This window comes from Leptonychotes weddellii, chromosome 4, assembly GCF_054177405.1.
Source record: "Leptonychotes weddellii isolate Sample4059 chromosome 4, ASM5417740v2, whole genome shotgun sequence".
Lineage (NCBI taxonomy): Eukaryota > Metazoa > Chordata > Mammalia > Carnivora > Phocidae > Leptonychotes > Leptonychotes weddellii.
Window position 1 is genome coordinate 75952144 of NC_138372.1, and position 24049 is coordinate 75976192.

Below are 24049 nucleotides of genomic sequence, written 5' to 3' on the forward strand. Positions count from 1 at the left end.
GGGAGGATGGGTTAGCCCGGTGATGGGTATTGAGGAGGGCACATACTGCACAGAGCACTGGGTGTTATGCACAAACAATGAATCATGGAACACTGCATCAAAAACTAATGATGTAATGTATGGGGATTAACATAAGAATAAAAAAAAAAAAACCAGGACCCCCTCTCCCTAACGCCCGAGAAAGTTGTAGAAGGAGAATCTCTTGATGGGAAGGAGTTGTGTGGTCCTTGGATCCAATATTGTACTTTGAGATTCATCTTCCCTTAAGGGTTTCTTCTTGACTGAGTATCAACATCATCCCACTGGCCTCAGGGAACACAGCTTTTTTGCTAATACTATTCCAAAACCAGTGAGTGGTGGTGGGTGAGGGTGCTGTTACCTTACGACCCAAGCCAAGATGATGCAGCCACCATAACTAGATTGCATGAGAGGCTACTGGCAAAAAGAGGAGGTAAGCAAGCACACTTACCTGTTTCTGTGCTGCCCAGTATGGTAGCAGCTAGCCACATGTGGCTACTGAGCATTTGGAATGTGGCTAGTCTAGAATAAAGATGTGATGTGATTTCAAAGACACAGTAACAAAGAAGAATATAAAATATCTCATTAATAACTTTTATATTGGTTACATGTAGAAATGATACTATTTTGGATTTGGGGCTAAATGAAATGTATTACTGAAATATTTAATTTTTTTTTTAATGTGGCTACTAAAAATTTAAAATTACATGTGTGGCTCATATTTATGACTCATGTTCTGTTTCTCTCGGACAGTACAGATATGGATAACCTGGGTTAGAAAAGTATAGCTTGCTATTCCAAGTTTGCTAGCATCTTTCTTCTTCTTTTCTTCTAAGTTTGTCATCTCCTTCCATGTGATGACCAGCAGAAAACCCACTGCCCAGACTGCTGTTACTTGACAGCTAGATGGCTCAAGGTCAAGACCAAGAGAATGTCAGAATCCACTCTCTGTCTATAGAAGATGAGTACCCAAAACAAACTTCACGCTAAGGTTACACTTTTTTCATTGTCCACAAGACTGCATGCTTACTCTTGGAATCCTCACTAATATTTCCACATCATAATACAGCAGAAATAACTCTGATTTTTGGGAAACAAAAAAAAGATCATAAAAGGCACTCCTGTGATAATCATCTCTCCATTTGTACGATGAAGTGAATTGCATGCATTAGCATGCCAGACATATACAAGTTATTTTATACAGCTTATCCTATATGATATTATTTTTTTAATTTAAATTCAGTACGCCGATAAATAGTACATTATTAGTTTCAGATGTAGAATTCAGTAATTCATCCTTGCTCACAAACATTTTGAAGTAGATAAATGTTCAGATAGGAGGAAACTGAGATTTGGAATTATTCAATAATATTCCTAAAGCCATGTAACTAGTATTTGTTGCAGTTGGTTTAGATTAAGGTGTATGTATCTTAAAGCCCATTCTGTGTTTGGATGAAGCACTGTATACCTCTTAGTCAATCTTACTGAAAAATTCAGAAATTTCAGCACAGATCTTGGGCTTTGCCACCTGACTTTTGCATCTCTACTCCAAATCTTCCCCATTTTCCAGGTCAGAGTACCCATCTTTCCCCTCAAACACATCCAGAAAGATGCCATGAGGGAGTGTTTGTTTTCAGTTTTGTGAGGTCAGGGGATAGCTTCTCCAAAGAACCAAGAATTTGGGGAACTTGGAACAAAGTAAAATATGTCATAATGATAGGAATTTTTCTTCCATTCAAGTATGGGGGGGATGCTTACAAGTAGGGATATGAAAGTGCTCAGCAGCCTTGTCCTGGTACAAGTCCTCACCTGGGAAAAGTGGAAGACATGCTATCCACACGGACTGTTTGTCTGCAGTCGTTTCAGAGCCAGCCTGACTTAGAAAACCAGACTGATGCTTACAAGCACGGGGATTCTGGTCCGGCTACGTGACCACTGCAAGCAGTAGTTTTTTCTGGCATATGGCGTTAATAACAGTGCCTACGCATAGAGCTGTAGGATTAAGCCCGATGAAGCATATATAGCACTCAGCCCGGTATGGGACATACTATGTATTCAATAGATGTTAGCTTTTATTTCCATCATTTTCCCTATATAATAAACACAGGTTGTGACCACACTAAAAGAGTGCTTTGCTGTCATTTCCCAATCCTTGCTAATGGTGTCCTATGATTTATTTTTCAAAGCAGTAAAACTGTCTCAGATTTTCATGGGAAAAGTATTAAAGTGTCTGTGGCCCTCAGAAGGGAGTGAAGACACACTGTGCCAAGCCCTTCTGCCTTGCCTCATAGCAGGCATGCAGAGACCCAGCACACTCCTGGGTGTTCTCTCTAAGCAGCACAGAAAATTGTAAGCTCCAACAGCCATTTCAATTGCTAACTTGGGGAAGGAAGTTAGCAAGTCTTCTCCCATTTGGGCAGAATACATTTATTTTTCCTTCTTCCTGACATTCCTGACTCTTGGATGGACAGAAATGGGAAGGGATTTGGAGCTCCAAAGGAATGTGTGGTAATTCTCTTTATAAGGCTATGATTGATTATTTCATTGCACATTTTCACTTTAATTGTGTCCATTTAGTATACCTGGCTGATATAAAAACATATTGTGGTATATAATGTATCCCCAATGTATATAAAATCAGAGCTATTATTCCATTCTGGATTCTGGTGTTAATAAACAAGCTATTCAAGCTCTGCTGAGGTTTACAGCATTGCTGGGATGCCTTGATGGAATTACAGCATTATCCATATACGGTTGGGGGCATATGATTCCTTTTATGTAATGTAATACCCTATAATATAATGAGTATCATTAATAAAGTGACAAAATAAAACTTGAATTACCACTTCAGGATGTGCTTTATTCAACCAGTAGTACACTTTCTGGTGGTCCTTTGTAGTTTCTCTCTTTTGAATTCATGGCTTACTGCATTCAAACTGTGATATTAACACACCAACCAAGAATACCCTGTTGTGTCATAAAGCCATGGTACGAGGTGTCAAAGGGGAAAAAAACAAACCTTATTCTAAAACAGAAACTAGGGAATGTTACTGTGATGCTTTAAAAGATGCTGTGGCTGTCGTGAATAAGCAAATTTATTTACTAACCAAAAACAATGTTTCTATTTTTTTATTTTTGGGAAAGCAAATGTTCTTTACTCAGAAAACATTTTGATATGAATCCTATATTTCAGAAATGGAGCTAAATTATATAGTCATAAATTAGTATTAACCAAGTTTAGATAATAAAGGACTGCACAGATTTCTCTGAGAATACTGAACAATGCAGTAGGCATTAAAACAAACAAACAAACAAACAACAAAACAACTCTTTGATTCTCTTTTCTTTGGTTTCACTTGATTCTACTAGTTGATTAGTCCAGGGTAATTCGTGTAAAGACAGCATCTGGGATTTTCTCTGGATAGCTCAGTCATTCCCAAAGCATAAAGGATTTAGACATTTGATTATGGTGTCAAGGATATCTCTTACACAGGGAGATTTTCCTGCAGGTGCAGTTAAGCTGAGCACAGATTTCCACAAAGCACACTGACATATTCAGAAGATGCTCAGAATCTTAGAAATCAGTTTCTAATTCTAGATAGCAGGAAGCCTCTATGTTCATATGAGGTAGGTGTTGAAAAGATTTGAGATTCCTTGGTATCCAACAGCAGGAAGAATTACATAAGTAACAGTATAAGAATTACCAGATTTAAGAAGAGGTTCCCTGCAGAAGGACCAGAAATAAATCACAAGTCTTGAAAGTTATAGGAGGCCTGTAATCCCAATGTCCAGTACTATATTCTCCTGACGTTTATGGTTGATACATCAAATGCAAAAATGTGGCCTCAGTCTTCCCTATTAGCTCTGGTATTCTTTGAAAACCCAGGACAGAATAGCTTGCAAAAGCTGTATGAGTAAGCATGGCTCAGAGCAAAAACATGAATGAGATAACCGAAGGGTGTGAAGAAATAAATGAATTATCACAATTTATCTGAGAAACTAAGATTAACATAAGGTCAAGAAATAGTGACAGTTTCTTCTTTCCAAACTTCCTAGCATTAATTTTGCATGATTAGAGAGATTTTTATCTATAATGTTGTCAAACTTAGCCGTGGATCATCAAGAAACATACAGAATGTGATAATGGAGACAAGCTATACATCATGATTCATTTCATCTTTGGGATTCTGATACTCATTGGAAAAAACGATCTGGTGTGAATTTGGTGGTATCACTATCAGTCTCAGGAGTTGGAATTCAAGAAGTGAAAATCTTCAAGTACTTAAATCCACATGATAATATCATTCCAATATCTGCAGACTGAAGTAATCACTACACTTTTAGAGAAAACAAAAGAGGATATTGTCAGTTGGAAGTTGGTTTGTAGTACGGCTGACTTCTGTCCTCTTCATGGAGTGAACAGTATTCTCTCACCTGAATTCCTCTGTGCTCACATAGCTTTAAATTGACTGACTGGGACTGTCCTGCAGCTACAGAATACACCTTTAGCCTGAATTACATCAGCTGGCCCAAGTGAGAAATCAAACCTACATATTTGTTCTATTAACATCATATGCCAGCTATCCCAAAATAAATCCTGCTGCTATGTAATTCACATGCTAGCAGGTCTGGGAGGTCCCAGCACTAAATTACATTGTATTTTTTATTGTTACACTAGTGCATACTGTGAATATTTTCTCAGTATTTCTCCCTTTAAAAATATTTGTATAATTAAAGTTATGAGACTTTATCATTGAGGACAGTCCCATGAGTTTCAGAATATATAACAGATGATACGTGAGTGAATGTACACAGTGCAAATCTCTCTTACACTGAGCTCAAGTTCTGACTCTGATATTTACCAGTTGATCAACCTTGGCCCATGCATTGAGCCTCACTTGTGCTCAGTTTTCTCATCGGCAAAATGGTTTCAAAGCTGTACCACTAGCACACTGGATGGCTATTATCACCAAATAGAAAAATTAGGAATATTTATATAAGACAAAGGAATATTTATACAAGACAAGGAGAATCAGACAGAAGTTACCATTATCATCCCAATTGAGCAGAAAAGGAAGAAGATCATGTGTCCTGTTTAGGAAACATGAACTTTTTCTCCTGCTCTAACCTATCACTCATCCTATGAGGAAACTCATAGGATATAAAATAGTTCATCAGTTCTCATGAACAAAACAGTAAAGGGCAAAGGTGATACAAAGTTGCCACACTTGATCTGTGTCATGTGGCATGCCTGAATGGAAAGGCCCACGTTTAGTTAAATCAAGCCATTCCTGACTTAACTCCCTGGGACTTCAGGTTGAGATGAAACTTCCAGAAATATTGGACAATATCCCTATGCTTCCAAAAAATAATGTCCCTTTTGGCTAGAGAACAATCGTTAGTTCAAGGTTTTCCTGTAGAGGAGACAAATTCCAAAGTGAGTTATAACCAAAGCTGGTCCTAAAAATTGGCTTATCCTCTCACAGGTCTCCTGGAATTCTCAAGCTGATGTGGAACTAGGGAGTGCTCTTGGAGACATTGGCAGCTTGGAGGATCCTCTCCAGTTTCAGCTTGTTCTAATTTAGGGTAGATTGGGTAGCACTGAAGAAGGTAAACAGAGTGAGGTGGAGGAATTAAGGCAGACTCCCTCATGTAATGCTATATCCCAAAGCCTGCAGTAAATCCTTGACTTCCTCAGCACTCCCTTTTTTTTTTTTTTCAACTACAGTGAATGGACTGCCAAATGTCCAAATAGTTAATTAATAAAATGCAAATAAATCATATTGATCTTTTACTCTAAAATGAAGAGAATCACTTTGTTTTTTTTTAAAAAAAAACCATATTAGCAGGAATGAACTCACCCTCACTATTATTAAGACTAAAATAGTATATCTTAAGTTAACCAAAAGGAGCCTTTATTGTAACAATATTCATATAGCATAGAATTATAAGAAAGTAATTTTTTTTGTTTTGTTTAGAAAGCGTATGTCCAGTGACTTTATTTTTTTCTGGTGCAGCAATAGGGATATATTGACTGAAATAATAATGCTACTAGGATTGAAGCTGTATGTTTAGAGATTCATTTGTATCTGGTATTTGTTACTTAAATATATAAAGTATTGTTTTTAAAATAGAAAAAAAGATAGCTCCTAGCTTGTCTTTAGTTGCTGAATTTTGCACAAGATTTGTGGATCTTATGTGAGATTATAGAAATCTCTTATTTCTTGCACGGTTCAGGCTCTGTCATGAATGTAATCTGCACCACCATCACCAGGACCAGTGGGCAAACTGAAGTAGTTTCTCATGTGCTCCTGAAAGAATGGGGTAAGTTTTTCTAAATCTGATCTGTGTTATGTAGTTTAAACGAACTGGTTTAAATATTTTTCCCTTGCAATTAAGTGCTCGGTGCTGTTTGTTCTGAAATACTCCTTTGCAAAGACCTTGTAGAGTGAATGTAAAGGAATTATTTAATTATTTCAATTAGGAATTCCATTTGTCTGTGGAGAGCAGAAAAGACATATATTTTTTGGTGCTACCTTTATACTCTACTCGAACTGCAGCCAATCTTTTTCTTTAGGCTATCAAGTAAAATATTATGGAGATGCAAGTAAGATAATACAAATGTCCAGATGATTAAAAATCTTGCTTTTCAGAGTATCTTTAAAGTTAACGTACATTGACAGTTGGTCTCGTCTCTCCTGGGACCACTGAGTTGCCATCTATAGCAATACTAATGGACTGCAAACTGCTAAGTGTTTGTTAACCTGGAGAACTGCATTGGCAGGGGCGGGGGGTATGGGGTCAGGGAGAAAAGGTGCCTCAGCAGCAGCGGCTCCACCACCAATTGGTGACTGTCCATGGTCCTGAACCATTTGCCTGCCTTAGGGCGATGTTTTTTTGTTTTTGTTTTTGTTTTTTTCCTCCTGAGTTTGAGACCCAGGTGACACCTGTAGCAACCACAATTTGGAAGATATATTAACCTAACCTAAAGAACAGCTCTAATAATACTGAGAATCCAAAAAGGTAGTACCTCTTGGGCTAGCCATCCATAAGAGGTGACTCAAGGGCATGTCATTAATCCTATGCTAAAGGAATCTGGCAGAATTCACATCTCTACAATATATAATGAAATATCATCACCTTAGTCATACTCTATGACCTTTATGGACTTCAGCTTTCCTATCTTTAAATGAGAAGTTCCGGTTTGATGATATTAATGGTACCTTCAAATTCCAGGTTCTTTGTAGTCTAGACAGGTGAGTTACCATAAATACCATTCCCTATTCCAACTTCGACACCGCTCTTTGTGCTACGCTGGAGTTCCCATAAGTATTATGTATCTAAAAGTATAAGCAATAACTGCTTTTTGTTCTCCTGTATGATGAACCATACAAGAAACATCACTTCATTTGTTTATAGGACAAGATGTCAAATTCTCATAAACCTCTGTATGTGTGATACGTGTGTAAGTGTAAAAGAGGGAGACACAGAGATAAAGAGAAGCAAAGATTTTTCAGTGATATGGGGAAGGAATTTATTGGTTTAGGGGTAAATAAGCAAGAAAGGAATGATATAAGAAGGAAACATAAGCTGAATACGAAGCACTGTTTTTTTTTTTTTAAGATTTTATTCGTTTATTTGAGAGAGAGAGAGGGAGAGAGCATGAAGGGAGGGGTAGAGGAAGAGGGAGAAGCAGGCTCCCCACTGAGCAGGGAGCATAACACGGGGCTGGATCCCAGGACCCTGAGATCATGACCTGAGCCTAAGGCAGATGCTTAACTGACTGAGCCACCCAGGTGCCTCTGAGGAGCTGTCTTTATGGTGTTTCATGATGTACCAATTTCAGGCCCATTCCTTCCTAAGTCCATAGATTCCAGGTTAGAATTTCTCTCTAAAAAATTTTGAGTATAAGAGTTTTGCTTTCTCTGTAGAATGAGTGATTCCCAATGATATTTTGGAGCTGCAGTTATAGAATCTTCATTGTACTTTTTGTCTTTATGTTTGTGCTTATAACATAATTGCTACATTAATATCAGTAATGCAAGCATTTATAATCCTTTTTAAAAATTCTATAATTCCTTATGCAACTTGAAAGAAACTATTATTTTTTGTTAGAGAATATAATGTTGGTTAAGAAACTAAGTCCATTTTTGTTTTGTAAGTCCGTTGTTAATGGTAATATAATACTCGTAACACAAGGACAGATCCAGAAAATTAAAAAATGGGAGAAATTGTCATGTTCTGTAACGGGAAGTTAGATTTCATGAAAAAATTAAGCCAGTAAAATCTAAAGAGCTACGTATATTCATGATTGCAAAGTCAGCCATGGTTGGTTGGCTCTATAGGGATCAGCTTCACACTGGGCGTATGTAGATAGTTGATCTCTGCATTTTATGGGCACCCTGGACATGTAAGTGGGATGAGATGACTGTGGGCACCCTTGCAGTTCTGCTAACTCTTTTAAGATCCATATATGTCTGTTATTCACCCTTGCATAATGAGTTAAATGCCTCCAGGAGAGAAGTAAATTAGGTGTTTGTGTTTCTCTCTTTTCCAACACTGTTTATTATCTCTTTGAGTCTATGTGCCATTGAAACTCCTCATGTCTCTTCATCCTCCATTCCTGTGAGAACCCATCTCCTTTGGAATCCATGTCCCTATCAAAAGAGGTACAATTTAGGACACTAGTTAGGGCATCTGTGGGGCACACAAGCAAAAATGATTGAGTTTTTCCCAAGAGGTTGATCTTGGGGAAAAATCAGCACAAATGCTTGCTTTGATATATTTTTTTTAAAGATTTATTTATTTATTTGAGAGAGAGAGAGAGCATGAGTTGGGGGGCGGGGAGGAGAGGCAGAGGGAGAGGGAGAGAGAATCCTGAGGCCGACTCCCCACTGAGCCTGGAGTCTGCCATGGGGCTCTATCCCAGGAACCTGAGATCATGACCTGAGCTGAAAATAAGAGTCGGCCCCTGAACTGACTGAGCCACCCAGGCACCCCTTGCTTTGATATTTTATGTCAATATTTCCTTTGAAATTTCTCAACAGACTTCCAATTATTGGATAAAATCATTTGTTGTTGTTATTGTTCTAATGTATGATATTATGGAAGGCCTAACATAGCACAAAACTGAGTAATCATTTATTAAAGACCTATTAAGTGCATAGAGTTATGGTAAATCACAACATGTGGTGGGAAGTACTCTTGGTAATAATAATATAGACAAAGATCCATGGCTACTAAAAGAAACCTGAACTGTCGGTGCTTAAAAGAGTTAGTGAGGCTTTCCAGAGGCGGTAACCTTGGAGCTACACTTTAAAGAAAGAAAAAGATTGTACCACTTTGGTAGTGTTTGCTTTTTGTAATATGGATATGTATGTATAGTGCTTGGCACAATATAGACAATCAGTAGTTCATTGGTGACTGAATGAGTGAATAAACAAACACGTAAATGAGGTTTATGTGTGCAGATTTCCCGTACTAATTATTTTCAATAATTGAACTTAAAGATTTTTTTATGACTTTTCTTTTCTTTCTTTCCCCTATCCCACCCTACCAAGCTTTCAAACCTCGAAATTCTTTGTGTGATGTGATCAAATTTGAAATTTCAAGAGAGTGTTTTACTAGTACAAATAACATGTTGGGGTGGATATTTTCTCCTCTCTTGGACCATATAATCCACTATTGAGAGCACTGTAAAAACAAACAAAAACCAAAATGAGACAAAACCGCAAAAAGCAACAGCACCTAACACATGAAAGCTATGCATGCATTTACAGCCTCAGCTTTGGAGTTTCTTTAGACCTTAGCATGTCTGTCATAATCTCTATCTCACTGTTGCACAGTGAATGGTTGGAAATTTAAAACCTAGTCTTAAATATGCACATGTAAAATATACAAATTATGTGCTCATTCATTTCCTAAATGGAAAACTAAATTTTACTGACTTTTTTTTTTTTAATGTTGCTCCTCCTGCTTATGCTTCTCAGTCCCAAGTAAATCCCACATTTCGCCAACACCCTAAGACATAATTCTGGTTCCATCTTTGTGATCCGTGGACTCCTCCTAGAATTTTAGTAACTATGTTCTGTTGTAAGGAGTCAAGATATATAGATCTTTTGTTAAATACATTCTGTTGTAAATTTAGCAGAATTCATTGCATATGCAGGTGGACTATATTACCATTTAGATGTTTTTTTGGTTGTTTTTTATTTGTTTTGTGATGATAATAGAACCATAGGCAGAGGTGTGAATCAGTCCATATTTGTTTTTCCCTTCTTATAAGCTGTTATCGTATCTTATCTTATGACCTGATTCACAGCTGGTATGATTTTTAAAGAGTTTCTTCTTTCTCAAAAACTTTCATTTTAATAAAGTACTCTTGAAAATGAGAAGCCTTCAAAATAAAAAAAAAAGAATTTATAATGATGGATTTCAGGTAGCACAACTGACTTCATGGCGAATGCATGGAATAAGCTGAAAATTAATCGTGGGGAAGACTATAGGGAATGAAATCTGCAAATTAATTAAAGAGAAACTGGCTGAAAAATAGCGTAGAAATGATTTCGGGATTGTTGGTTGGTAAAGAGACAGAATGGATGACACCAGCAAAACGGAGAGGAAAAAAGGCAGTTTCAAGTATAGGAAAAAGATTCAGTTGACTGAGGTGGCCAGTGGCTAATGCAACTACCTAAAGATTCTTGAAGTTGACAAGGATATATGAAAAATATTGTTGAATAGAAGGTCAGTTTTGCATCCTGTCATCATATCTTTAAACTATATTTCTTGGTGCATATATATATATATATATATATTCATGTGCATACCATATGTATTTATGTATATGAACTAAATGGTTAAACTGTAAAACTTTTTAATTATCTGCCATCAGGGTTGATGATGCATGAAACTACACCAATAATATCAGAGAGTCCCTGCTTTTCTCCCCATGTAAAAATCATTTTTTGGTTTAGACCCTAATCAGGAACAGAGCACATGAGGAGAATCAGATAATACATGTCACTAAACATAGTGGCATAGTGGCCAGTAGCCAGAGGCAGGGAGTATTCAAGTTGGAGAGCTTCAGTGCCAGAAAAACACAGTAAGTCATTAGAGGATTAGTAAATAGAAAATAATTATAGAACATAGAATACATTGGGGGAGCCAGACTCCCAATTAAGTGTGGTTGAAGAAAGAAGGATGTTTATCCTGGCAAAGGTAAGCATCCATGGGGGCCATCATTACATATCTAAAGAATCATGAAGCAGAAAATAAATTATGTTAATTTTGCTACATATTTTTTCATTTTTTAATTTAGATTCAATTTAATTAATATATATTGTATTATTAGTTTCAGAGGTAGAATTCAGTGATTCATCTGTTGCATACAACACCCAGTGCTCATTACTTCAAATGCCCTTCTTAATGCCCATCATCCAGTTACCCCATCCCCCAGTTTTGCTCTATTTTTAACAACCTGTGGAATCTAGTGAAGAACCTGGGCTGGGGGTTCTGGGATTTTCATTTCCAATACATAAAACTTGGTCATTACCTAATTGAGTAGAACTAGAATTAATGGGAAGAAGCAATAAGTAAGATATTTCTGCTCAACAAATCAGGAACCTTCCAAAAGTTCCTGCTTCCCAATGATGGCATGTGCGACTTCCAGAACTTAGGAGTCCCTTATTAGGAGAAAGATTCAGCTTTAGGTTCAATAACCATGGTTGGAAGATGTTGTCAAGTAATGCAACCTTTAATTTTGATTAGACCACGGTTACTTAACTTTTTGATTTCTCATCTGCAAAATGGGATAGTACTAGCACTAACCAAGGTCACAGTTCTAGTGAAAAGTGGAGTTGGGTTTTGAATCAAGGCTATCCCACACCTGAGCAGAGTTTTTAACTACTATTTAAATTATTAGAAAGGTGTCTTAGAAAAGTCCTGGACACATACAGGTGTTATTATTATTGTTATATTATTATTTATAATATATTTTTATTATTATTATATATCTAAACATATTTAGAATGTTTATTATTATTATATATTATATACTTAATTATTATTATTATATACTTAATTATTATTATATACTTAAACATATTTAGAATGTAGTGAGTGCAGTCAGGTTTACTGACTTAGAGTGAAGGGGCTAGACTCAAGCTTTCAAACCTTGGCTCTGTCATTTACTAACTGTGGGACTCTAACTTCAGTGCCTCAGTATCTTCCTCTGTAGAATGGGGATAATAATAGTACTTACCTCAGGAGGTAGTTGTAAGTATTCAATGAAATAATAATATAAAGTCCTCAGAACAATATTTGGCACATAATAAGTACTCAATAAACATCACTGCATTATGATTACTAGCTATGTAATAATGACCATATTAAGTTGAGGCAAGGTAGAAGCAAAGTATCAAAGATAAGTATGACACAGAAAGGTCCTCAAGGGTGCTTGCAATTTCATGAGGAAAATAAACATGTGCACAAATAATGTAAGTTATTAATCTATGTAGTTCTGTGTTTGAAGGTGATTCTCAGAGTAGATGCTGAGTACATGCTACATTTGAGAATACCCATGTTAAGTTTCCAAATTGGAATGTTGGTGTTAAGATGAGGAGAAGCTGTATATATGAGACCCCCTGTGTCTTAGGGAGCATGAGGAGAGGAGAGCAGGCCAGATGGAAAGAGTGTCTCTGAAATCTGCTCCATCAACATGATTGATGGTCAGACCTTCTGGATGTAAGACATTTTATTTTTGTCTTTGCTTTAGGTTCTCATCTGTGAACATACACACTCCTCGCTGCAAAAAACCAATTCAATAATATCAATAGTCTCTTACCACACATTTTCATTATGGGAGACTCAAATAAAGAAGTTTCACAAGACACTAACCTCAAAGACTGAGAGGTGATCAATATGTTAAACAATTAATATCCAACATTCAGCAAAAGATGCATAATCTCACCAGTGGAAAATGTTAGATATAAATAGTCAGTAGACTGTTGCCAGAAAAATGCTCCTTGGCATGTGAAATAATCAAGTAAAATTCTTGAAAGATGAATTACTTTCCTGATTTGCATAAGTTGGATTCAATACATTTACACAATATTTGCATTGGAAACATATCTAAAGCCAACCAATGGAAAGAATACATGATTTTACCAACATGCTTATACATTAATAACATTACTTGGCAATCTGATGTTTCAAGACCCAGGGTGAATTACTTATTAAAAACCCATATACAGCTATCTGTCTTTATCTTTCTTTCTGTATGAGCCATAATGGCTCTGATTGTTTTCAAAATTATATTTGGACAGGATATGACTGTTACATGAGACCTCTCAAACCAATATCATTTCCCTCACTCATAAAATACATTATACTGCTGTGTGCATTGAGCCAAATCATTAATGAAGGAAACATAACCTAACCTTTATGCCACTGATTTGACCAGCAGTTACACTGTAGCAAGCTAACATCTTGGATATTGTTTAAAAAGTGAACCTAACATGATTATGAATATTTATGGTAGATTCACTTATTTCTTGAAAATTCATCCTGCCATCTGAACCATTTCATTATTCTTAACTATTTTCTAAGAGGCTTAACTTTGAAACAGAAAAACAGTATCTGAATCTTACATTATTTGTGAAATCAAGTAACCGTTCCTGGAGTACATCCCTTCACTGTATTTATTTAAATATGCAATAGCTATAGTAACTAGTTAAAATCTGCGAAATGTGCAAATTAGGAAGTACATTAACACAGTCCTCACCCTTTTCAGCTTTTAAAAAATATTTGACTTGCTGTTACTACTGTAAAGGGTTGCTGAAATTTCAATTTAGCAGCTGTAACCCATACTTACTGGCAAACTGCTTTAACTGTAGTATTTGCATTTTCTGGACAAGGTAAATCTAGACATCTGAATTTATCAATGACTAAAACTTTTGCATAGACACATAATGAAGGAGTTCATTTTTGAGATTAAAAGAGTAAATGACCCTGAGTTACAGATTAAATAGTTTTATTTGATTACTATTTTTATCATTTTTCCCCAAAACAATCTTACAAAAAAAGAATGTAATGGAATTTTGGCTCATGGGTGTTAATGAATGAATGTAAAGAATGTAATTTGTCTTCTGGGAGTGTCTCTGACTCAGAAAAAGTAAGTATGAATGAACTTAATTTAGAAGTTGCAAACAGGTATGGTGGGGCTTGACACAGGGCCACTGATTGCCATGTGGGATAGCGCCCAGGAGGCTAGCAGCAGCCCTGAGATGCAGCCTGCAGATGTAACTTATTTGGGCTTACACAGTCTTTTTGTCGTCTCCTTCTCCTTCCTTTTCTTCTTCTTCTTCTTTTTTTTTTTTTTAATGCACCCTGAAAGGGCTGGAGTGGACGGGACTCCATCTCAGGTTCACTAGAGTGTCCTCCTCTCCTTATCATTTCCACTCATTTATGGCACCTGTCTGGTTGCCATTTGGCTTGGCTATCCTTTATTTAAATAGTGATCAGAAAACAAAGGAGTCTGCCTTGAAGAAAACTAGTCTCATAGCATTCTAAGATATATTATTGTTGATCCTCTCTTCTGAAAACAAGGGCATCAGTGCCACAGATGCGTTGATGGTAAGAAAATTACCGTCTTTTACTAAGGTATATTTCATAGAAATCTCTACAACCCTGTTCTAGAAAATTCACTATTTCAGATATCTAATATAATCCTGAGTGATTTAAGCCTTCATGTTTGTCATTTTGCCAGTTATCACTTTATCCTGCATATGTCATCCCTTGTAATTGAGATTGCTTTAAAGTATACAAATGTGTGGTTAGTAACACAATAGTCATTTGTAGGGTCCTTACCAGTGTTTCCAAATTGGAACCTGATTTTCAGGGCCCACTCACAAAACACTCAAGCATCCATCATGCAAAATTATGGAATTTAGACTCTATCGAAGGTGATTCACTCATGGGCAAATAACACATGAGTGCAGTCCTCTCTTCTGTTGGATGAATTTCTGCAATTCTAAAGCTAGGATTCATTAGGAATAAAGAAGTAGACCTGCACTAAACAGTGATTCAGTCACAGGAGATGTCTGTGTAATGGTTCCAGCTGTGACTCTTGTCTTCAACGCAGACACAAGCATCTCTGTCCCTTAACTATTTTTGGAAGGAAGCTGCTTCCTCCTGGCTGGGAAGGAAAAAAAAAAGGAAAAACAGGTAGACTGATGTCCCTTTTGCCATCTCCTCCAGCATTCCTTTTTGTTAAAGAGTACTTTCCATTCATTTAAGCAGGATGGCCTGACAAAGCATAAAGTGAAATTGTGTCTAAATGATCCTCTGGGCTGCTGTCACCCACTTAGATGCATGGATATGCATGGGGTCGATAAATGTTTAAAAAGTTGTTTTTGTGTAGAAGCTTTGGGGGTTCAGAGTCTGGAGAGATGTACAAGATGGAGTGGTTTTTCTCCCCATTCTGGACCCAGGATGTGGAGCAGAGCTTTTGGCGGTCAGTCAACTGTGAGATATCAGTTGGCACCATTGGAGTGAGGTATGAAAATAACTCAGTGTTGTTTAGTACCATTAGAGTATTGTGGGGTATTTTTGTTTTGTTTTGTTTGTTTTTTCAAGTGTTGGGAAACACTTGGTAAAGATATTGCAAAAAAAAGTGGTTTCTCACAGGGAATACCAGAGACTTCATCAGTGGCAACACTCCATAGATAAGGAACATCAAGGGGTGCCTGGGTGGCTCAGTCAATTAAGTGTCCCACTCTTGATTTCAGCTCGGGTCGTGATCTCAGGGTGGTGAGATTGAGCCCCACATTGGGCTCTGTACTTAGCATGAAGTCTACTTGGGATTCTCCCCCTCTCTCTTTGCCCCTCCCCCCACTCTCTCTCTTTCTCTAAATAAATAAATAAAATCTTTAAAAAAAAAAAAAAAGGAACATTAAGAGGATTGATGACATTAGCATTCATGAACTATCCCAGACCCATAGAAATAACTGTTATGGTGGCTAAAGTTGGGATTGTAAACCAACCCATTTGGCACCCACCATAGGCAGGTGAAGTTCCAGAACTTTTGAGTTATGCTTGTGGCCAGTAATAATGCAAAAGTTCCATTATTCACTTTGTTTGGCTGTGACATGAAATCACATGGCATTGCATAATGATAAAGTAAAGTGCAAAAAGTGCATTCAAGTGATGCTGAGAGTCTGCTTTAAATTGTGAAAATGTTGAGTGGAAACCTGAAAACCTGCCAATGCACATTTATGGTTTATAGTAGATAAGCCATTAGTCTTGGCTAGGTATATCACTTCGTACATTATCGTGCATGCAAAATGTTAACTCCTAAGACCTGTGCGGTGTTTAGCATCCAGTAGAGATATGCCTTTAAGAAAGAGCCTGGATAAAGTCACTGTCTCAGAAACAGATATGGTTTTAGGAGGCAACTAATCATTTGAGAAACAATGGATTGGAGGCATAGAACCTTACTGTATTAGCTAATTAAAAGCCAATTAGTGCCCTCCCCCATATAAATCAGCAAATAGCCTTACAACTAATCTACTAAATTCTTTTGTAAATTATTGTGTTTCTAAAAGCTTGGGATGGAGAATTCTAAGTGGGTCATATCACACAAAGATATGAACTGACATGGAAACTGACATGGAAAACCAGCTTCTATATAAAATTGGAAAATAGGCTAACTATATTGATTATTTCAGGGAAAATAGAGAAAGAAAAGCTTTAAATCAAATCAAGGAAAGCCTGTCTTGTGTCAAGATTAAACCAGAAACTGAAAACTCTGATATAAATTAAACCAATGTTCTGTGAGCCTTTAGGAAAAGAAAGAACACTAAGACCCAGCTTGAGGTTTTAAAGAAAAATTCAGCTAAACCACTTCCTTTCTTTTTGTAAACAATTATTAAATTGATAGATTTGTACATCACCTACATTGACTTCAGTGAAACATAGGGTAAATTTTCTTATGATATCACTGCAGATAAGATGCAGAACTATAGGTGTGTACAGTTTTATGGATTTATAATTGGTCAGTGTCCCCAAAGACTGTGAATCAAAAAACAAGGTTAATGTAGAGGGAGATCATAGTGATGTGTCATCAAGCTCTCTCCCCAAGGTACCAATAGGGCACTGTCTAAGGAGTATACCGGTTACCATGGTGATAAGAGAATTTACTGATCACACTTCATCAGGGTTCATTGACCAGCTTAGCTCACTGATTGTCTGGTCTACAGGGGCAGGGGGAAGCAACTCTCTCTATTAATCCACAAGCAGTGGGAATAGTATTTCCTGAAGAAAAGGACTCAAATGGTAGCCAACATACTCAACATAGGTGTTCTTAAAAAAACAAACAAATCACAAAACATACAAACAATAAAACAAAAGCAAAAGAAATAAGTCATTAGAGGGAAATGATGAATCAATTTCAGATAGCCAGTTGGACTTTTGAGGTTCTAAAATAGGGAAAGACACTCATAACCTTAGGTATTTTAGAAAGAAGGATACCCAATTTTAAATCTCAGGTCAAAAAAATCCATTTAAGAATTGAAAATAGCTTGAGAGAGCCCATCAGGACAAATATTTTTCCTAGAATCTTTCAGGAAGTTAGAAATGTTATAACTGAAGATAACTGATCTAGAAAAGTTAAAGGTAGCTCCAATAATTTTGTCTGTTTGGGAACTAAGTGAAGGAATGGAGCTTTGGACCAAGAAACTTTGAAGGTGGACACTAAAGAGCAGATGTGAGTCCTATATGGACTTGAAAATTCTAAGTGCTTGGACAGAATTTTTTCTTTTTTTCAATTTTTCAGGGAGGCAATTCTGTTTTAGTGATCAATTATCAAAAGGAGACACACTCAAATAATGGGAGTTTTCCAAGAGTGGGAACTTTGTTCAATCAGGTTCATTTTAAGTTATCAGGTTACAAAATCTAGCCAGGGTTTATTTGTGATTGCATAAAGCAGGAGTTGGCTTGATATCTTTTTCCAAATAGTTTAAGGCTTCTGACCCTTCTAGGGAGGAGCTGCTGTAGGAGCACAGCCTTAGCAAGTGGCTAATGGTCAGTGAGGATGTTGGTCAGAGTCCAAGAAAGACTGGAAACACCCCAGAGAAGCAGGTCAGGACCACAGAGCTTTACCTTAGAAAAGGTATACAGCTAGAGAGAAACTAGGCAGCGGCTTCTTCTTCTTCTTCTTCTTCTTCTTCTTCTTCTTCTTCTTCTTCTTCTTCTGAGAGTAGAAACTGATTGACTGTCTTGTTCTCCAGTGTATTCCCGTCACCTAGTACAATGCCTGGCAAATAAATAGGCATTCAGTAAATGCCAGTGTTTAATAAATTCAGTAAATATCGAATTTCACTGAAAGAGAGAGAGAGAATTTGGTCTGATGGAAAGAAATGCAGAGAAGGGTAACTAGCCTCATTTTGTACCTATATTCCACCACTACGTTGTCCTACTTGTTTCACATACCTTTTTCTTTTCTTTTCTTTTCTTCCTTTTTTTTTTTTAAATCCACTTGGCAAACCTCGGTCTCTTATTATTCCCACTTTACAGAGGAGGGCTCAGGGATATTACAAATTATCCCAAGGTTACATTGCTAGGAAGTAGTAGTGTTACAATTTTAAACCATATCTTTTGCGTTCCAAAGGTACATATTCTTGCCACTACACGAAGTTGTCAGAAGAGCCGAGCGATTTCAAAATAGATCAGATTTCCTCACAACGCAGCTAGCTCTCTGTCTCTAGAAATTATAGTATCTTTAGTGTTGGAAGGGATTTTTAGAGATGGAATTCTCCATCTCCTTCATGCTATGGATGAGGGATTGAAGCCAAGAGAAGTAAGGAGACATGCCCAAGTGCACAGCAAGAATGGGGCAACATAAAGCTGTACCTCCTTTTGTATGACCCCCAAAACACTTTTGAGTGTTTACCAAATATCTATCTTCTACACCAAATAATAAATTCTATCCATAAAGTCAGCGCTCTTGATGGTCTTACTTTTTTCATATCCCAGGCTTAGCATCCATAACAGGATTTAACAAACATTGAATGAAAGAATGAACAAATGAATGAATGGAATCAGAACTTGAATTTAGGTTTTTTCAGCTGAAGTATTTAAACAGAGAGCTTGTGACAATTTATCAGTGGTGTTCTGTGTTAGAAATGAGTTGTACCAGATAGTTACTCTAGTCCTTTCCAGTACCAGCATCTATAAAACTGAATCAGCTTAGGAATTCCCGATCTCTCTGTCTGCTGCATCCTATCTAGATTTCTATTTCAGCATTTACCACAGTGCACTGATAAAACCATTTACATCTCTATCTTTCCTACTAGATGAAAATTATGCATGAGTCGGGGCTGACTGTGTCCTTACAGTAGTTTCCACCACTTAACTTGGGTACTCACCAAATCTTCATTGACCTGAATTGCAATAAATTCAACTAGGATCCTTAGAATATATTTAGATATCTATCACATTGCTTTCTGTGTTAAGTACTTCTGGTTGAAGATTTCTCTGTGGGAAAGTGTTTATTCAATTGATTAGCTTTCCAACTTGGTTTTTATTTGAACTGAGTTGGGTAGAAAGTGATATCAGGCATTAAAAAGAAATCTGTGATCCCCTTGGCCTACCTGACACAGGGCCTTTCACAGACCCAGGTATGCTTTTGAATTCTGTGTGAATTCTACATTTTTAGAAAGATCTAGTGCTCAGAATTAGCTTCATTAGGCAGTTGGACTTTAACAGAACGGCAGGAGATCAGCAGGAAAGACTCTTTTAGGAATGGGCACAGAAAGACCGTGTGCATAGATGAATTCTCCTTTAAATAAAAACTGAGTCAGATTTTAGAATGAAATTCTGTAGTGCTGTCAAACTGTTTGAAACTAGAGTTGGCAGTTGTCCTTTCAAACTGTTATTTCAGAGCACGTGTCCCAGAAGGGACAGCTAAGAATGTTTGTCATATTTGAACTCTTTCCAGAGCCATTCAGCAGGATACTGGCAGTCCACTTTCCGTGTTAATTATTTCTGCCCTGATTGCCTGGCAACACATAACATGGGAAGTATTATACTTTGCTATTTGTGAACGCTTCCAGCTGAATGAAGGAAGAAAATGGAATACAAAGTCAGCTGGAGATGCAACTTAATAAGTTAGGTGTTTTTTTGATTGAAAATTTGTTATGGATGAAGTGGTTTGTAATCCCATGATTGTATGTGTTAACCATAAGTTCAGAGAGTTTGAGAGTATCACAGTGGGTCTTGGTAGAAAGAAAACAGTGATTGATCTTAATAGCCACCAGACTAAAATCTGTGAACATGAATGGTCTCCTTCATAGAAAGAGTGGGCTTACTCTAAGCCCACATTTTTTTTATCACTCAAGAAGGTCCTTGTTTTTTTTTTTTTTTTTTTAAAGATTTTATTTATTTATTTGAGAGAGCGAGAATGAGAGAGAGTACATGAGAGGGGATAGGGTCAGAGGACGAAGCAGACTCCCTGCCGAGCAGGGAGCCCGATGCGGGACTCGATCCAGGGACTCCAGGATCATGACCTGAGCCGAAGGCAGTCGCCCAACCAACTGAGCCACCCAGGCGCCCGGTCCTTGTTTGTTTTTGTTTTACATTGTTGGGATCTAGAAATCTGAGTTCAGATGCAGGAAGCTAAGAATCAAGTGGGATGGACAAAGGTGTCATTGCTGCAGCAGTGGAGATTGCTGTAAACTGGAAAATAAATAAGGGTTTTGATCAGTGACTTGGGCACAATAGGATCTTCTCACCACACCACTAGGAGAAAGCTCTGTCTGTGGCTATGTTCTGTTAAAGCCTGCCCTATAGACCTGAGAACAATATATTTACTCATAGCATTGGGAAACAGTGACACATTTCTGCATTATTTCCATGACTTCAATAATTATTTTAAAATGATTCTCTGAAACTTTTCTTTGTGCTGTGTTCATGAAAGCCACCCATGAGTGACAGCTTCAAAGATGGCAGTGTTGCATTCTGTGCTGCAAGGTAATGCCAGATGATGATCCAATGGGAATGAGTTCCAAAAACCAATTGTTAAATGCAATTATTAATGTGTTTAGAGATACATTTTTATTGATGAGGTAAGTACTGAGTTGTAAGGGCTCAGTAACCAACCCATACTGTAAAAATTTTTATACAAAGATCAAGAAAAATCTTGAAAGTAGGTTTTTTCCATAATGATTGGGACTTCAAACATTTGTTCAGATTATTAGATTGTTACTTCCTAAGTTAAACTAGGTTAAAAAATGATAAAAACCCAAGCATATTCTTGGAGCAGATACACTTAGTTACACATATAAAAATCCCTGCAAAAACTATACCAAAAATGGACAAAAAAGGTGGGGGCAGGATGCGTTCCCCTTAGACCTACTGCCATTTCCTTTAGGCCTGCTTTCTATGAGAGTTAGTTTAGGGCTGAAAAGAGGAATAAGAACCCTGTCCTCCCTTGAATATTACAAAGGTTAAAGTAAGTGAGAAATCCCAAATTTCCTTAGGCAAGCTTGAGTTAAAAGTGGGATTATTTTGATAATAGCCATTTTTTTTTCCTGCTTATTTTTTTCTTTTAGTGCCCTAACTGCCAATACCTAGGGCCTCCCCCTTTCCTCACCTTATAAGGCAAATGTACTCTTTTGGGAGTCCTCATATGTGTTTCTATGCCAGCACAATCATTTCCATCATTTATGACTCTCCTTCATTTATGGCTGTAAGCAAGATCTTTCCTTTCGTTCTTTGTTTCCTGTTCTGCCACTTCCTCTTTGTTCTGAGCCCTAGCCACTGTGGGCTCTTGTTTTTGTTGGGCCACAACTATTCTAGAGTCCTTTAAGTGCCAAAGCATAGAGGTATTTGGTGGAAGTGGAGGTGAATGTTGCTCTCACCTTTTTGTGTACCACTGTTAGGCAGCAGAATGGTGCTGTTTCCACTCTGATGTCTGATAGAGTTCCTCAGTGCAAAGAAAAGTTCTTTTAAACATTTAAACTTAAACTCTTCCTGAGAATTCAGACCCAAGTTCATGGAGGCTAACCTGTGAAGCAAAGCTATGTGAATAAATATCGGCAAATATGTTGAACTCCATTCCCCCTCTACCCTTAGACTAAGCTTGTCTGTCCAACTCTTTTTTTTATTTTTTTTAACCTTGGAGAGAAATTTCCCCTGATAAGACTTATCAATACCTTATGCAAGTAAACTTCTGGAGGATAGCCTCATTTCATCAGACAGAACAATTTAAAAGTAGATATAACATAGAAAAGAGGTAACAATTGTGGCCTGGGAGTCAAATTCGTCCTGATGCTTATGTTTGTATGGACTGCCAGCTAATTATATTTTATGTTATTAAATGGTTGGGGGAAAAAATCAGAATATTTTGTGCTGTGAAAAATTTAATTTCCATATCCATCAATACAGTTTTATTGGAAAACAACCATACCCATCTTTTACAAATTGTCTGTGGTTGCTTTCACATCACCATGGCAGAGTGGGGTAGTCGGGCTACCATAAACCTAAAATATTTAGCATCTGGTCCTCTAGGGGAAAAGTTTACCTACTTCTGACATAGAGCAAAGATGGAACCATCACTTTAGGTGAAGGTCTATATTGCAGAATTTGGCTTTTTAGCAAGTGCTCAATAAATATTACATTCAAGTAACCCTTTCTAACACATTACAGTGCAGTGATTCATCATCTTTTTCTCCTCCCTCCCTCCCCTTCCTCCTCTCTTTCTCCCTTTCTTTCTTTCTTTTTCTTTCTTTCTTTCTTTCTTTTTCTTTTCTTCCTTCCTTCCTCCCTTCTTTCCTTCCTTCCTTCCTTCTTCCCTTCTTTCCTTCCTTCCTCCCTTCTTTTTCTTTCATCTGCAATAACTTTTACCATTCCCTATGACTATGTCACTCACTCCCTAATTTTCTCAGTGTATAACAAGAAGTGACTTTAAAATATTTTATGTCAGATCAGTGTCTTTCAGAGATTCCTTTATAAAGTGCATTTTAATATACTCTAATAATAGTCAAAACATTAAAGACATTTTGATTTTTTTCTCAATTAAATGTCAAACATGGTTGTTTCATTTACTTTAGATAACTTTTGCTAGGAAAAGCATGACTCATGGACAAATACACTTTAAAATATCGGTTGGAGGACCAAAAGTATATTAAAAGGTATATGGGAATTTAACTGTGTATTTATAATATTAAACATAGGCAGTGATTGCTTTTATGAGCTGATGTTTGATGTTCTTACACTTTGTGTTTAAAAATGTGTTTCACAATTTCATTATTTTATATATCTTATATAAGTTTAAATATTTTAATATAAACTTAGGTATCTATTATTAAGTATTATATGATGTACTTTTTTGTTATTTAACGTTTGTTTTCTGACTAATGAAATAAGAAAGGTCCCAGGCTTCTATTTGCAAGCACTTTAACAAAAATAGCACAGTATGTATATGTGTAATCTTATAAAGGAAAAGGCAAAATGAATGATCATCATTTTTTTTTACCTTTTTACTTTTGTTTTAAAGTAATAGACATATTTTGATATTATAACATGATTTTATTTAGATGAATAAACTTTATTGACCATGAACATTTTGGAGGTAAGGATGTATCATCTTCATTTTCACATTTCAAGGATTAGCAAAATGAGTACATTTTGAGTGAGTTGATTATGGAATGGATAAATAATTATCTGTATGCTACTGGCATAATCAGCCAGCACAAACATCTTCACCATCTCAGCTGTGAGATGTCTTATCTTTCTCCATCCCCACTTAGCACATAGCTGTTAGGCCCACTGAATGGTCTTACTTTTCCTGGAGGAAGGTATTACTTTCTCTGTATTGAAATCACATCTCCTGACAATGGATGCTGCCATCGTTCTGAAGTAAGGAAAATAGGCCCCATTCATTTGTTTGAAAGATCATCATGGGGGGTGCCTGGGTGCCTCAGTCGTTGAGCATCCGACTCAGTTTTAGCTTGGGTCATGATCTAAGGGGTGGGAT

The 24049-nt window shown here is 36.9% G+C and overlaps 1 long non-coding RNA gene across 1 annotated transcript in view; it reads left to right on the forward strand.

Annotated features, from left to right (window-relative positions):
• The window catches only part of LOC145721118 (uncharacterized), a 272074-nt gene that overhangs the window by 58583 nt on the left and 189442 nt on the right, over positions 1-24049 (forward strand). The window contains exon 2 of the long non-coding RNA XR_014144584.1: positions 6256-6342. This is a non-coding gene — a long non-coding RNA (uncharacterized LOC145721118). The remainder of the gene's footprint in view (positions 1-6255; positions 6343-24049) is intronic.